Source organism: Ptychodera flava, assembly GCF_041260155.1.
Source record: "Ptychodera flava strain L36383 chromosome 23 unlocalized genomic scaffold, AS_Pfla_20210202 Scaffold_23__1_contigs__length_28996876_pilon, whole genome shotgun sequence".
Classification (NCBI taxonomy): Eukaryota; Metazoa; Hemichordata; class Enteropneusta; family Ptychoderidae; genus Ptychodera; species Ptychodera flava.
This window is the reverse complement of record NW_027248277.1, coordinates 14,765,114-14,782,231: the sequence shown is the minus strand read 5'-3', so window position 1 is coordinate 14,782,231 and position 17,118 is coordinate 14,765,114. Positions and strand designations below refer to the sequence as shown.

Sequence of the window (17,118 nt, the reverse complement as noted above, 5' to 3'; positions counted from 1 at the left end):
AAGCATATAGCACCTTGCTGAAGGGAGCATCCGAAATTGACAATGAAAAGTATGAATTGAATCACCAATGGCATTGTGTGTCTTTGTTTTCACTGCAACGTGATAAAGACTTGATAAAACATCTTGCCGGTAACCGATTAATTTTTTAGCGTGTTATCAATATTCGGAAAAGTGTGTTTCTTTAACAGTAAAATTGCCATACCATAGATTAATGTTTAGAGTCAGAGCACTTTCAATACGAGATCTGTACACTAAGTTGAGACGATTCTTGCAGACATCGAATGATTTACGCATTTTAAGGAGGGATAATCATTGTTGGGAGTCTTTTCACTATTTAATCGTTTAACACCAACGCAAACTTTTCATTTTATTTATTTTATTTTATTTATTTCTCTTTAAATCGGACATCAATTGTCCACAGAAACACTATTACAGAAATGAAAGAATAAACTTAATGACATGTGGAATAAAGCACCGGTGAGGGTGCTGACAGCCAACCTTATCTCACTAGAAAAGAGAATCAATCCAGTTTGTGTCATATAATACTGATATAGTATTAATACAACAATGAGCACCATGAGTATCCATTTGAATAAGACCCAAGATATTTCAACATGTGATAACTTGAGTTTAAAGAACAATATGCATTCGTGAATTTTTATACTCCGAAAGACTTGGCCGTATTGTTTAAGGATATTGACTATTACTAGCTTGTTAACGACAATCGGTACCTTTATACTATGGCTAAACAACTTTTGTGGATAATATTTTCCGGTCCGCCTTTGTTTGCTACCAATCAGCCCCCAACGTGACCAATATGGAATTCATAAACTCATTATGGTCATTGTCCACTATTCTATGCAATTGATTCAATTCAAATACTTTATTCTTTGTGTATAAAAAGACAACTCTATCCTTTAGACCCATCTAATTTACATTTAAACAAAAGAAAACAACATTCTTCAGCTGTAGTAGATAAAGTCCTGGTTTGCTCCAAGCCTGTGGGCTTATAAACATAATCAAAACAGAGACAATTAAAGGGTTAAGCTTATGCAGACTTTCGTGTTAGAAGTAGGATATTGCAAAGATCGTGGGATAAACGTGATATCTCCGTAGTCTGCCGAGAAAAGCCAAGCCATGCACCGGGGGCAGCCAACCGTACCACACGCAAGAGCTAGCCATCAAGTATTGTGGAATGACACTATTGTAATTCTCGAACTTAACAAAAATAGGCACAGTGTTGCATAACTGAAATTTGTTTTGAAGATGCATGTCGTTTAAGGCAGTATGCTCCCCGAAAGTGAAAGACTTAAACTTTTGCTCAAACTTCCATCGATGAAACTTTGAACCATTCTCGTACCAAACCAACAATAAAAATCGTGAGTCACCGTGCACAGTTTGCAACTAGCGAAACAAATCACGAAGATTTGTGATATTTGAAATTCAAAACGACGACCATCAATGACTTACCTCTATGGGGGAATTTAATTTGGATTTTAGAAAAACTGAAACGGTGAAAGTTTCTTCCTCTAAGAGCTTTAAATGAGCTCCCACAAGGAGTAGATCAAAAATAATTGCAGAAATTTGAAAGTCCAATATCTGTCCCCGATGCGCTTCCTACCTTAAGTGTTGCTTACAAAAACTCAAAAGAATGTTTTCGTAAGTTGAGATTTCGTCCAAGTCATCGTGTAGGTCCGACCGATGTCATAACAAAAAAAAAAATTGTAAAATCGATGTTGAGATCCACATTGATCAATAAAACTTCCTCTAGAATAACTTTTAACAATTTGAAATGAAGCTTACACATTGTTCACACTGCACAGGTTCTGATGATTTTATCTTAAAATTAAGAAAATCGTGTTTGTCTCAGAAAATTCCGATTTGTGTTCACCATCGAGGGAAAATGTGCATTTCTGAGTTTCATTACTCAAAATGACTTTATTGTTTTATGATAATGAATATTGACAGCTTGTTAACGCAAACTGTTGTTTAATTCTAAGGCTAAAAAACCTCTTGTTGCTGTTTTTCTCGGGCTGTCTTTGTTTGCAAACAGTCAGCCAATGAGAGACAATGAAAAGAACAAGAGTCTAACGAAAGCAACGATAGTATAATTTCATTCCTTTAACTCGATCAACAACAATCAAATATGCCAAACGCGTGGCTTTATAGGAGGAACTGTGCATACACATGTACGAAAAACATAACTTCGGACGATAAACTATGTATGACAAATAGTTTGCTCAGATAAAGTCCTTTTTGCTGGTCCTATATTATTGTTTTTCAATCGGAAATGACACAAGATTACATTCCAAGTAACCTAGCACCGGTCCCATAGCCTTTTTCGGTAGTCTCGGACTTGTGAAAATCGAAAAAGAATAGTTATGAATACAAGAGGATAAGAACAAAAAATCTTTTGTGAAAATCGAAACTGTATAGTCTGAATATGAAAAATTCAAACATGTTTGAATTTGACTTTTAGATATATCCATGTAATGCGTTTCTCAAGTACAAACATTTGCACACTGATCAAAAAGATTACATTTTCTAGTTTTAAGGTGTATATTATCTTCAATGAAGTCCCCTAAAATGTATTTTTTCCTTGGTAAAATTAATAAATGGCCAAATACATCATAAACCCCGAGTGTACAAGTATAGAAACAACATAAACATTGATATTTTTGTTCATATAAATCGGGACTAAAGTTATTTTATTGCTTTAAATTACATTTAGATTCCTGCATGACGCCCAATTGAAAAATGCTGGATAAATGCAGGCCATCTTTGAATTCTTGGTAACGTGACCTCATATTGACCGATGTTGAGAGAGTGCCAGTAACTGTATTTCTTTAATTGATGATCTTGACAAGCAAAATGAATGAAAAACTTAACAAGCTAAAACAAGGCTGTGGAAAAAGTGGACTTGGCTGAGTTCACTCCCGAACCATGTTATTTCGAGATATAGATTTATAGTATTTTTTTTCAAAACGGGGTAAGCAGCGTACGCTAATCTTTGCTTATTGTTTTTACTACAGTAGTTATAGAAAACAACAGCTATAAACCATCAGTTTCTGTAAAGTTCTACTGCACGAATATTCCGACCAGTTAGTTTAAAGAAATGATAACAAAAATCAATTCTGAGATGGAAATGAATAGAAAATTGAGTTTTAGCGGTGCACTTCATTCTCAGTATCGCCGTATCAATTAGTGCTTGTTGCTTAGCAACAGCCCATGTTCTGGTTTTTGCAGAGGTCACAGCCTCATTCCGATGAAATATTTACTATATATAGCATAAATCCAAATTTGTGTATTTGTATATTTATAAAATTATATTTGTTGATATTTTATATTTTCTGTATTTGGCAAGTTCCCGAACTGACATTGTTGAATTCTGTCTTGCTTTCTCCTATTATTCCAATTACTCTGATATTTCTTCATGGTCAGCTTCATTGAACACTTTGTAGGGAAACTTATTCCTTTTAGTAAGTGCGCAAAAATGCATTTGGGAATGGGAATTATAACTGCTGATTGTGTAAAAAAAATAAATCACATGAGCGCGGAAGTTGACGGAGTGATAAAACAGCATGGTACAAACTCAACTGTCAGTATATCTTTTGGAGCGTCCACACGTCACTGTTGGCTCGTTTAATTGTTAATTTAGAGAAAACCGAACTAAAAAGTTCAACAACGTGAATAGAGATCCATGCAACGGCTTTTTTTATCGAAACCCTTGCTCAGAATAAACCCACAAAGACAATCTCGAGAATTTGTGGGTCAGGCCCTCTGCTCGGCTTGCGATTGCATGCCTTCCATGATGTTGGTGCGGAAAAAGGTTTCATGATCGACAAAATGAAGAGAATGATTAACGGCAAAATGAGGAAACTAAAGAGGCTTCCACATAATCGACTAAGCAAACGGTCAACAGCTTGATATCAATAGGTTCCAAATCGCTGTTACGCCACCTACCCCGATTGTACACGGACAATATATTTTGTATTTATTTATTTCCTCGGTTCATCGATTCACGGATCTGATCAGAGACATCATCATGGAACACCAAGAGAACATATCGCTTGATAAGAATTAAAGCAATAAGCGGCGGTCGCAGAAGCAACATTCTACTTAAAAAGTGATACCAACGTCTGAAAACTTAACCCCTTCACTACCATGAATTCGTCCAATCCCTTTGTAGTCTTGGCAAAGTTGGACCTCTACTGTGGGAAATGGGGTGAAAAGGTAAAAACACCAAAATACAACAACTGCAGTATGGTGACGGGCCATATAGTGACAAGCGTGTAACCAGAGAGGCATACACCGCAATAGGCGCACCGCAAGAGCCTTCGGGACAGTGACAGGACCGATGTTATGTTTCGCGGAGACTGCGCATAGCAACATCGTATTTGTCGCACCAACAGTCGATTTTATTTATGATAGGTTCATTAGTCACTATTGTGCAGCCGTTTGATCATCCGGTGTGACTTAAACACATACTGGGAGCAGTACATCATAATACGTTATTATGCGCAAGGTCAACAATGATATAATCAATATGATAATTACCTTTCAGATAAGTCATGCATGTCATATCTTTTGTTTGGTGTTTATGTTCCGTTTTAAAATACAAAGGAAGAAAGACCTTACCAATAATACCCGCTATTGTGCCATTGTGACATCGGGTTTACCCTGTGTAGCAGGCATCTGGAAACTAAAAGTATAATCTTCTGAGTCCATTATCATAGTATATGTAACACCATTGTTCATAGAATGGCTGTCGTCGCTAAGAATGTTGATGTTCTGTGATTGTTCTGTCCAGACAAAATGCAAAAACCTTCCTGAAAGATGATGCTGGATTCTAAAGCTGTTACCTTTTACATGTCATAATGTTGACCAAATCAGAAAATTTAAAATAATCGTTTAACTAAAATTTACAGCGGCAGTATGTAATCCCTGGTTCTCCCATTGCGGGTGGTTGAAATTTACTGTTTGTGTGATTTTAGTCCTTGTTCTCCTTCAACAATTAAGCCAGAGAAGACAACACCTCTCGTACCCATACAATAACAAAAGTGTATTTATCAGAAGCAGTCAATCAATTTCAAGATTGATTGACTCTGCAAGGAAGATTTACATTAAATTTTAAGTGTACAATAATACCTATACAAGTACATTTGAAACTTAAATTTATCATTTACAATATTAAATAAAAATTCTTTGTTGGACCCTTGGCTGGCAGTATGTGTGACCGGGATAGTCTTCTGTTGCGCCATTGCCAGAAGCGAAATGAATCGAACAAACACCGGTACATTTGCTCGTACCAAGCCTACCATAACCTGCCCGGAAGCAGGTTCTGATCCAACGGAGCGCAGTATTGGTGGATTGCTTGATAACTCCCTTAATAGCTAGTTGCTAATAGATTAGCCATGTGAATAGTTTGCTTTTAGCTCCTCTTTGCTATTCAAGCTATTCTAAATTTCGATAGGATATTAAAGGTCGCTATAAGTGACCTTGCAGTAACTACCAGCTAACAAGTGATACTTCTTAGAAGGCCTGGATATAGTCAGTCATTCAAGCTATAAGCCGTTTTAAACGCTATTAGCCGATTTAACCTAGCTATTGGCTACCAGCTAATTTCTTTGAAGCCACGAACAGTCAGCTATCAAGATGTCAGCCATATTGGCCTTTATGAGTCCTCTTTAGCTAGCTATTAGCGGCTACCAAGTAACCAGTGGAGACTTATTAGAAGGCCCGACTAGTCAGCTCTTCAAGTTATTAGCCATTTTTGCCGTTATTAGCCCCCTTAGCTTGCTATTTGCTGGTTACCAAGTAAGTAGTGGAGATTTATGAGAAGGTCTGGCTTGTCAGCTATTCAAGCTATTTGCCATCTAATATCCCTCTCCTGCCAGCTATTACATTTTTCTCACAGGCGTGTCAATAAATCGCGCGAGATCTCGTTTTCTACGTACAACGGCCATTGCTCGACGCTGTAAAATACCTAATAGGAGCGCAATCGCCACTCTGACGCGTACGTGCGATGTCAGACATGGCATTCAATCTGTTGAGGCGCATTGGTCGGAGTTATCTCGTCAGAAACTCGGTCTTTTTCAGCGTGGTTTACTCACTGTCAGAATACTCGCAGCAGACGATCATCGGCGATGGACAAGACGTCGAAACGATCAAGCGGTATGGAAAATGGGGGATTTTAGAAGGTGGTAGAACGTACGTCTATTTTAGAATACTTGATTGGTTGCTACCAGGCACAGCAGTAAGGACTATTGTGAAGAAGGTAGTAATTGATATCGCAATGACTCAGTATTCGTAAGTTCCTTCTACATAGGTATGTACTAAGATAAGCTTACTGCTCTAAGATTCAAGAAACAGCAAACAGAATTACAATTTTTTAGTAGTTGTAGTAGTAGTAAGTAGTAGTAGTGGTAGTGGTGGTGGTGGCGGTAATTGTGGTGGCGGTGCTGGAATTCGTAGTAGTAGTCGTTATTGTTGCCAAAATGAACGGTAGCCGACTGGTTTTGTGTGAAGCCTAGCAGCTAGGTGATGTTGCCGTGAGTGTGTGGGGGTTCGAATCCCAATTGGGTTATAGTCAAAAAATTATTTCACTTGTTCTCAAAAGAGAAATTCGATTTTTGTGATTTTTTTGTGTGATATGTTTTGGTCTGGTTATACATGAAATGTCACTTTCACCATTCATAACTCACACGTTCTGTAAAATAGGGAACAAACAGAAGTAGAAAATAGTTGCATCGTTGGAAAAAGTGCCAATCTTTTTGCTTCGATTATTTGATGTGGTAGAGACCATTACTCGATGATAATGGCATTGTTTTACATCCCCAATGGATTAATCATGATTTCTTTTTCAAAACACAGGGCGGTTAGAATGCGTGTTGTTTAAGTATGTGGTTTAATCGCTAACTTTCACTCGACAAGGGGCATTACGCTACCCTATCTCATTTTTAGATATAATTTCCGATGTCTAACACATACAATTGCTGAATCCATTTTTAGCCATGTCTGCCATGGAGGGAAAATATGATTTGTTCGCCGAAGCCAAAGAGAAAACAATACCTACATGCCTGGCTGGCATAACAATCTGGACACCGTTACAGGTAATGTTTCTAATACGACAATCGTTGCCTTTCACATCAGGTTTTTTTTCTGATCTATTGGTCAACATGATTTGGTAAAAAACACAAATTGTTGGTCATGCCATTGATTCGCAAACATAAATCAAGAGCGTGATATTGAACTGCGAAGGGGAAAAAACAACGTACTTCAGGTTTCCTGATCTACCATGCTTTTTTACATGGCGGCTCTCAACTGTTTAACGACTGAAGCGAACGCAGCAGTGAAGAATATAGTGTGTAATATAAAAACGTACAATCGCACGAGAAACAGATCAGCGAGAATCTTGGCGAGATCTGTGACGTCATTCTTTATTGCGCTTCAAAAACAGGCAACATGGAGGACGGCAGCATCCATAACCCACACTTGATTTCATTCCACAAATGTGATAATTCAGACGAAAACCGTTTGTTTGCTGTTGTTGATTAAAATTGGACATTGGGCATTGGGTCATCGTCCACAAAAAACAGCCCCACCCTAATCTTGGATTTACAAGCAAAGGTTTTCAAAAGCCCCCTGCTGCTCACGAATAACATTACCGCCACCCGGATAAAAAATGGCCCCCCTCCTCAAGCTGTATATACCTCTGTATCTTTACGAAAACGATAGGAAGAAGTGTGCAACAACGTATAGTGCCAAAGAACAGAAATTTTCAAAATTACAAACGAATTTCCAAAATAACAAAATATCCCGCCACCTTCTCTCAAAGGGCAGATTCTTTCTTCAAACATTGTCAAAGATAGTCTTATTTCCTCTGCAGGCTATCAACTTCAAGTTTGTCTCACCCAAATTCAGAGGTGTATATGCTGGGTCGGTTTATGTGCTGTGGGCAAATACATTATGCCTGTTGAAGAGAATGGTAAGTTAGATAGATGGCGCTGCTCCTTCGAGCTGTGGTCCGCGTCCACCTCGCTCACGTGAGGTTAATCACTAATGGTGACGGGGATGATGCATATAAACCGAATGTCCTTCTTAGCTTAGACACGTGACCCTCAAGCCACAAGTGGCAAAATATCACCATCTTCAACTTGGAATGAAAATTAGTGTGTTGAATTGTAATTTGAGCAATAGACATAAACTTAAGCGGGTCGTAAACATGACAGGAAAAATAATAGGCCATAAACAAAATCAATGGTGTGATCAGTATAAAATCACCATTCATAGAAAAGGAAATGCAATCGTCAGTGACACTTCTCACCCTTTGTAATTACATTTTGAGAAGATGCTATCTTGACGTTGATATAGAGTACTGATAATTCGAAATACCCTTTTCACAATTCGTTTGTTAGAAGTACAATAACTATACCGAATACTGTAACAGAAATTTGTCCATAGGAGACAGAACCCATTGTGTTTGTAGGAGATTTAAAACTTTTATATTTTTATACATGAGCAATTAATGTTGTGATGTGTAATGTATTGTGCTGTATTTTGTGTTTGGCGAAGCGAAAGGCAACTTGTCATAAATGGACAACAAAGATTATTCTATTCTTTACTATTCTATTCTATTCTATTCTATTCTATTCTATTCTATTCTATTCTATTCTATTCTATTCTATTCTATTCTATTCTATTCTATTATGTTCTATTCTTTTCCCTGTATGTATAAACACTATGGGCGAAAACCCATAGATAATCGCTCCAATAAATTTGCTGTCATGTGTATGGCCCATGCAGTATCAGACCAGCGCCATATGGTTTATATTTTGTAATGTACGGCACGGACATTTTGTCTTTCAGGAAGTATCCACCTAATCAGTTTAATCCGAACGAGCTCGTCTTAATTGAGAAAGATCCTCGCTATGACCTAAGACCAACAAACATGCTACTCGTGGAAAACGCCACCGTGAGACCATGATCATAACTAGGGTTACTCCACGCGCAAGATGCTGCAACCCGTTAGAAGTTGCGAGACTGGTTAATATCACTCGTTCGTTTTCAAACTCTTAGCTCACAATGTCTTGTGTTCAAGGTAAACTTGTCCTCGGTGACGGATTTTCGGACTCTAGGACTTTTCAAAACATTGTACTCCACCCGTGTGTTGTTCATTTTTTTTTTGCTTTGTTTGTTTTTTAGTAAATAACGTCTCAACTGACCCCATAGCGGTAGCACGGGGTTAGGGTTAGCAGCCATTTTGAATGAGTAAATAAGGTCACCGGACATTTTGAATTTCAAGTATGGGTAAATATTGGATAATTTGTTTCTCTTGTACGAACTTTTCCAGCATGACCCCTAAATTTTATTCTGGCATTCTATTCTGGCATTTTATTCTGGTTCCCTAGGGGAAAGTTTGGGGAAAAGTTTAAGCCTTTCATTTTCGAGGCACAACCTTCGCTTGATCAAGGATCACCGATGAAGGTTCAGGGTGGAACCATCATGTTCTTTTGAAAAATATAAGATGAATGTAAATTAATTTTTTACAATCTGTAAATTTCAGCTGAGCTAATTTATGTCCTGAAAGTTAGCGACAACATTTCATAAAATATTTATACAATAAACAAAAAATGAAATCATATAGTGTATATGGAAATATAAATAAACATTGTATATATAAATATATATATATATATATATATATATATATATATATATATATATATATATATATATATATATATATATATATATATATATATATACCCATGCCCATATTGCGACATCCTAGTTACGTTCACCGTAAAATACAGCCGTGATATTTCACGGTTAACGTCGAGATATGCACGATGAACGTCATCAGTTTTAGAGTTTTCCCGAACTACATTGGCAGTTTGTTGGTAAACAACGTAAACAACAAAATGGCTATTGAACAGAACAAGCCTGGTCACACTGCTGATTGGCTTTTACGGACAAAATTGCCGAGATTAAGTAACATTTTTGCGACTTCAGCGTCATCAATGTGAAAAAAATATCCTAAGAATGAAAGTCAGAGTTATGATGTGGTAATAAATATCTTAAGCTCTGATACAATGGGCATAGAAATATGACATGAAATTCATCCTCAACGCCTTCTGAACATATTTCACAAATTCTATCTTCAATATCAATGCCGATATGACTTCCTTTCTTGACTCTTAAACCAAGACATGAACATCTCATCTTACCAACTCATGCTATAATTTGATTATGTAACATTCCAACTTTTCCCCACACAGAAACTGGGCAGTTTGGATTATTCATACCTATCTTAATCCTACTGTGCGTAATGTTTATGTTGTAAACACATCTATCGCACACTTTAAACACCTTTCCCGGGTTCTTGAACCCGGTTGGTCAAAATTGGCTGTTCTGGCCTTTTGATAACCCCTCTTAAAATGCTTGGATAGTTGACTTGGAAAACAATTAACATTAAAAGTTTCATTAGCAATTAAGCCAAACACCGGAGACATCATGAGACACGAACAATCGCAACAACACCAATTCAAAGAAAAGTCAAATTGGACTCCACGAACAGCAAAAAATACAAAAACCTGAAAGCTATCTGAAGCTGCTAAACTCGCACTTCTAGAGATACCCTTTCAAACAAGGAAACAAAACATGTCGCGTGCCCAAAGAATCGCGATAAACCAGCTTGCAAACAGTAGACAAATTATCGTAAAAACCTTTGACAAGGGTCGGGTTTTGTCTTTGTCAACACAAAAGATTACGTACACGAATGCGAAAGGCAATTACGCAACACTAAGTATTATACACAACTAGCCAGTGACGACACAGAACAAATAGTAAACAAAGTACACGAACTATTAAACAAAATGTACGGAAACAAACACATCGATCATGATACTTGTAAGTATCTTGATCAAGAAAACATAAAATCCGTACCCCGCAGTGGTAATTATTGCCTAAAAATTCACAAACCTCGGCAAAATTCTAAAAGACACACTATTCAAAACAAAATTTACTGAAGTAAAGAAACATAGAACAAACAACTGAACCACCAACGGACTCACAACGAGACCCAAACATTAATATACTTGCCTCGCTACTCGAAGAGCAAGACCACTAAAATGCATTAAAATAATTTTCACAAACACAAACTAAGGAAAGAATCTACACTGCGACTGATGAGAAACCACACTCGGGTTTCGAAACGCAAGCGTCAAAGGGCCACTCTATCAACTCTGTAACACAATAGGTCCGGCTGCGTCTCGCCATAAGCTTTCCCTACACAAACAAAACATTACCGTACACACTGATCCAAACTTCCCTACAAATATCTGAGGCGAAACAAACATTTTTGTTAACACAAACAATCGGATAAGAATGTAGGAACACATTTTTGAAACGAATCAAACACAAACTCGACACAAAAACATTTTGGATAGTTAGGTGGGAGCGTCTTTCACGCTTTTTACATTCATTGCTCTCGTGTGGGGGGTTGTCAACCTGATGTAATCGCAAATCCTCAGATTTCCATCTGATATAGGTATGTACGTAAACAAGAAAAGTAAACTCATGAATTTTAATAGACGGGGTGGCTGAGACCAATTTCAATAGAGATTGGTCTCAGCCACCCCGTCTAAGTCTGTGTGGGGAAAAGTGTCATGATTCCAAGCAGGTAGTTTTTCCGGTACAGAGCATGCTTTTATAAATACGGTATGTACGGAGTTTGTCTTTTGTACGTACGTCACTGTACCTTTCCTGTTTGCAAAAAAACAGACACACGTAGAAACTCAGCTATAAACGATGAAATATCTCCCATCCCTTGTGATAGCCAGACACTGCCATAACCATATGAACATAAAATATTTTAAATCTCTGAGGCCCATGATTTGTGCCCATTCTCATCACTTGAAAACATCAATTTGTATGCATGTGCAGCCATCCTGTCTTCTTTGATTTGACCAATATTTAATACATTTTGTGACTGAATTTACATAAGTATGTTAATTAATCTTTGAATAACCCTATTGCGCAGTCTGAAAATATGGCAATATCACCGGCATGAAGTAAAAGATTACCTCAGGCACCTATGGAAATAACCAGGTGATTGAGGTAGAACGCGCCTCAGGGACAGATATTCGGACTCTCAAACTTTTTTAATTCTTTTCTGATCTACCAATTGTGGGTGTTCATTTAAATCTCTTGGTGTAAGAAAAATTTTTTATCAGTTTAGTTTTGGAAATTCGAAATTTTATTTTTCTCCGTAGAGTTAACACAGGGATGGCGGCCATTTTCAATTTTAAAAATCGGTAAATCTTGAGTTATTTGTTTCCCTAGTACTAAACTTTGCACGGTGACCCCCGATTTTATGATAGTGAATGGTTGAAAGATTCCTTAAGAAAGTTTGAGCAAATGTTTAAAAGTATTTTACTTTCGAGGCGAGAACAGCACTGGACTGAACACACTACCTTGTCTTACACCAATACTGCAGTTAAAATTTTTGAAATGCTCCATTAAAACTAACACAAGATTCAACATAACTATACATACATTTCACAATATTATACATTTTGCCGGATAAACCAATCGACTGCAGATTGAAAAAAAGCATTTCAACAGAATCAAATGCTTTTGCAAAATCTACAAAAAAACAGTAAAATTTCACCATCTTCTTCTCGACGGTCAAAGCTAACGATGGTACACCCAGGGTGGCCTCGTTCCACGGTAATCCACACGCAGTCTCGAACCTCTCCCAATTAAGCTACAATAAAAAATGTATTATTGCACACGGTATCGGGGTGGGCAAGGTAAAGTCCAGCTTGAGCATGATATGCAAATAGCATCCGTATTTTCAGCCCATCTGTATACTTTTCATTTAAAAGTAAGCCATATTTAATTTATGCAAATTAGAAATCAAATATGCTTATTTCCGATTACAAACTTGTTTCGAGTGTAACTGAGAGAGAAATATGCAGTTACTATTGGGGCTTTACCATATAAAGTCAACTTCTATTTCTTCCTTTGCAAATCTGTCATACTTTGGCGCTCATTTTGTTTATGTTATCTCAAATTACCAAATGCTGACCGTAGAGTGCCAGTAATGTATTTTTCAATTTGACAATCTCGACAAGCAAAATCAATTGAAAAAACTTAAGAAGCTAAAGCAAGGGTGATGGTAAAAAGTGGACCTGGTTGACGGACCGTTTTGCACGTTTACTCCCGAGCCTGGGTCTTTGAAGAAATATAGGTATTCAGATTTTTTCAAAAGAAGCTAAACAGCGCAAGCTAATCGTGGCTTAGTTTGGTTTACTACCTTCACTAAGAAATAGTAACTATGAATAAACCATCCGTTTCTGAAAAGTCGGAGCACGAATAATCCGAACTGTAAGTTTGACGAAACCATAAAATCAATGTTGTGATAGAAATCGGCATCAAATCGGAATTTAGCGAGCGCAGCCTTTTCACAGTGCCGCCATGTTAATTAGTATTTGTTGCTTAGCTGCAGCCCAGGCTTAGTTTAGCAGAGGTCATGGCTTCATTTTGATACAAACTTTCTCGGTTCTCTCTGTGGCCTCTCCGCTAGGCGACTGATGCCGTATGTTGTGGGTTCGAACCCGATTGAAAACTAGCCGTATTTGCTACTCTGGGTTGGTAGCTCTGCTGGTGGACAGAATTGTCCCCGGGTTATCGTTCGCCCAGTTAAAGCGATGTATTCGCTGCTTCGCTTCGATGAAAGTTTGTATGTGCGATGTGTGATAGTGAGCATGCGTGCGTGAGTCCTTCACGAACTCTACAACGTGTGGAGCGGTCTCAGTCAGAAAATGTAACAACTTAGCCGGCATTGAACCACTCTTTTTTTGGGAGTGGAGATTTAGCCGAGCGGTACTCTCTGTGCCATGGCCTCTCCGCTAGGCGACTGATGCTGTATGTTGTGGGTTCGAACCCGATTGAAAACTAGCTGTAGTATCTACTACCAATGGCAAAATCTTAATTTGCTATGTTTAGTAAGTTCCGAACTTACGTTGTTGATTCTTGTCGCGTTTTCTTCATTTTTTTTTCATTTGCTTCGATATGTATTCATGGTCAGGTATTGTCATTGTACTTTTGTAGACGAGTTATTCCACTACGTCAGTGTTCGATAATGCAAGACTTCCAACTTTACAATCGGAATTAAACTGTTGGTAGTGTCAGGAAAAATGCATCACAAAGTTTGGCAGTTGACGAAGTGAATTAGTAAAGCATGGTACGAACTCGCCTGTCAATATACCTTCTGGAGCGTCCACACGTTGTTGTTGGCTCATTTCATTTTAACTTATAGGTAAAGTCAAGAACTTGAATAGACAGCCATGCACCGATTTTGTCCTCAAAATGGTTGTCAGAATAAACCAATAAAGATAATGTCAAGAATATGTGAGTCCGACCATGTGCTCGGCTTACGATCACATGCCTTCCATGATGTTGGTGAGGACGAAGGTTTCATGATCGACAAATAAGAGAGAATGGCCAATCGCAAATTAAGGAATCTACGGAGATTTCCTCAAATCCGCGAATAAAACCGGTCAACACAAATCAAAAAATACCCTATTGGCTGCCACGACACCTACCCTGACTGTTTTTTGATTGTTTGAATTCGTTCTTGTCCATGATTCATGCGGGCCCAACGATGTGATCAGAGACATAATCACGAACAAAAAGGGAACAAATCTCTCGGCAAGAATGCAAGCAATCAACAGCAAAGGCAAATTATCATTCATCTGAAAAGTAGTGTCAACAACAATAAACTTAACCCTTTCATCACCATCGCTTCGCCCAATCCCATTGTTTTTTACGCAAAGTTGGACCTCTACAGTTGCAAATGGGGGAGAAAGAGTAAAAACTCCAAAACACATCAACTGAAACCATCTACTGTTGATGCATACAGCAATAGCAGCACCGCAAGAGCCTTCGGGACAGGACTGACGGTAAGTCTCGTGGTGACTGCGCAACGCAACGTCGTATTTGTCGAACCAACTGTTGATTTTATTTTGGGCACGTCCATTCGTCTTTAACATGTATGCGGCCGTTTGCCCATCCGGTGTGATTGAACTACACACTTGAAACTGTACGATGACGTTTAGAAGTTACGCGCAACGTCAATATGATAATTACCTTTCAGGTAAGTCATGCATATCATATCTTTTGTTTGATGTTTCCGTTCAAAATGACAAAGGAAGAAAGACCTTAATATGCCCGCTATTGTGCCATTGTGACATCGGGTTTATCTTGTATAGCAGGCACTTGTAAACTAAAAGTATAATCCCTGTATTCATTATTATATAATATATAACAGCTTTTTCCATAGAATGGCTGTCAACTGTATGTATGTTAATGTACTGTAATTTTTCTGTTTGGACGTAATACAAAAACTTCTTATACGTTGATGCTGGATTCTAAAGCTTTTGTCCGATTACATGTCATCTCATTGACCAAATCAGAATACTTAGAATAATCATGGTACCAAATTTAAAGCAGCAGTCCTCAATCTCAGGTTCTCCCATTGGGGTGGTTGAAATTGACTGTTTCTGTGATTTTCGCCCTTTTTTTCATTTGAAAGACGTTAACAGAGAATAAAAGACGACATACCCGTAAAACGACAATAGTTTACCGTTTAGAAGCTCTGTCAATCAACAGTAAAATTTCAAAAACTATGTGTTTATTGATTGGTTGCGATTGGTCAATTCTGACTGGAATCTTTACATAACTTTAAAATATGCCCGCACAACAATATTTCTACAAACACATTTGAAACTTAAAATTATTAATCACAAAAGTTATAACCCTTTATTGGTATCTTCATGGAACAGGGAACATACGGACCGTAATGCTCATATGAAATTTTCAAACTGAAGAAGACAGTCTGGGGAATGTATGCACAAGAAATGTTTTTGCAATTTCTAATAGGTCATTATGACAGCACTGAAATTGAGATTTGTTTGGGCAATGCATTGTAGCTGACCGCTATCTAATAAACAGCTATGGGTAGCTGATAGCGTTTAAACACTAATAGCTTGAAAAACTGACCAGTAATGTTGTTCAGCACCACTGAAAATAGCTGAATGGCTGCTTAAATGTCCCCTGCAATGCCTTATAAACAGTCACATTTGATAGCTGCCAAATTTAGCCGTAATGTCTTATAGACAGACACAACTGAACAGCTACTAAATATCTCAGCAATGTCTGATAAATTGTCACAGCTGAATAGCTGCTCAATATCCCTGCAATGTTCACAGCACAGCCGAATAGATGCTAAATATCTCCGCACTGTCTAACCTACAGTCACATGTGAATAGCGGCTAAATATCCCTGCAATACCTTATAAACAGTCAAAGTTTAATAGCGGCTAAATATCTCCGCAATGTCTGATAATAGCGGCTAAATATCTATGCAATGTCTAATTAACAGTCACAGCTGAATAGCGGCTAAATATCCCAGAATTTGCTTATTTCGGCAATCTAGCTATCTTGCACCTTTGTGGAGTAGTTCAGCGATCACATTTTTCAGATTTACTTTTTGATTTCGGAAATGTAGCATGGGAGAATGCTATCAATATTTGCGTAATGTTTAGAACTTACAGGAATTAGTTTTACATGACGCCTAAACCCATTGTTTGATATTTGCCCGGTATTTGTTGCAAAATTGCATCGACAAAATCCAACTATGATTTCACACTGGAAGGTCAACAATAAATATTATTGCCTGAATACATGGGTCTATGTGCCCGAGAGCAGGTGACAATTTGCCCGACGCCAGGAGGCATATAAAACCATGTATTCAGGCAATAATATTTTTATAATATGCCTCTTCACAGTTAATGCTATCTGACATTTAGTTACATGCAGGATATTTTCAAACAATTTTACCATTATCGACCAGTATCAAGCAGATTTTAACGAAAGTCAAAATAACAGCAAGCGCATGGATAGTTTACATCTAGCGTTAAGCGTCTACTTTGACGTCGAAAACGTCGAAGGGTAGTCTGGTTCCCTGACCCATTTTCCCCGGTAGAGGGCGAGGGGAAAAATAGGGTCGCGTACCGCAGGTGGCAGAAGTTGCAAATGAAAAATTACCTGA

General features: G+C 37.8%; 1 long non-coding RNA gene across 1 annotated transcript; it reads left to right on the top strand.

Moving 5' to 3' along the window:
* The first annotated feature begins 5,940 nt into the window (after positions 1-5,940).
* LOC139124367 (uncharacterized) lies at positions 5,941-9,641 on the top strand. The gene is made up of 4 exons (XR_011549915.1): positions 5,941-6,328; positions 7,012-7,112; positions 7,889-7,987; positions 8,869-9,641. It is a non-coding gene; the product is annotated as an uncharacterized lncRNA (long non-coding RNA).
* The last annotated feature ends 7,477 nt before the right edge of the window (positions 9,642-17,118 follow it).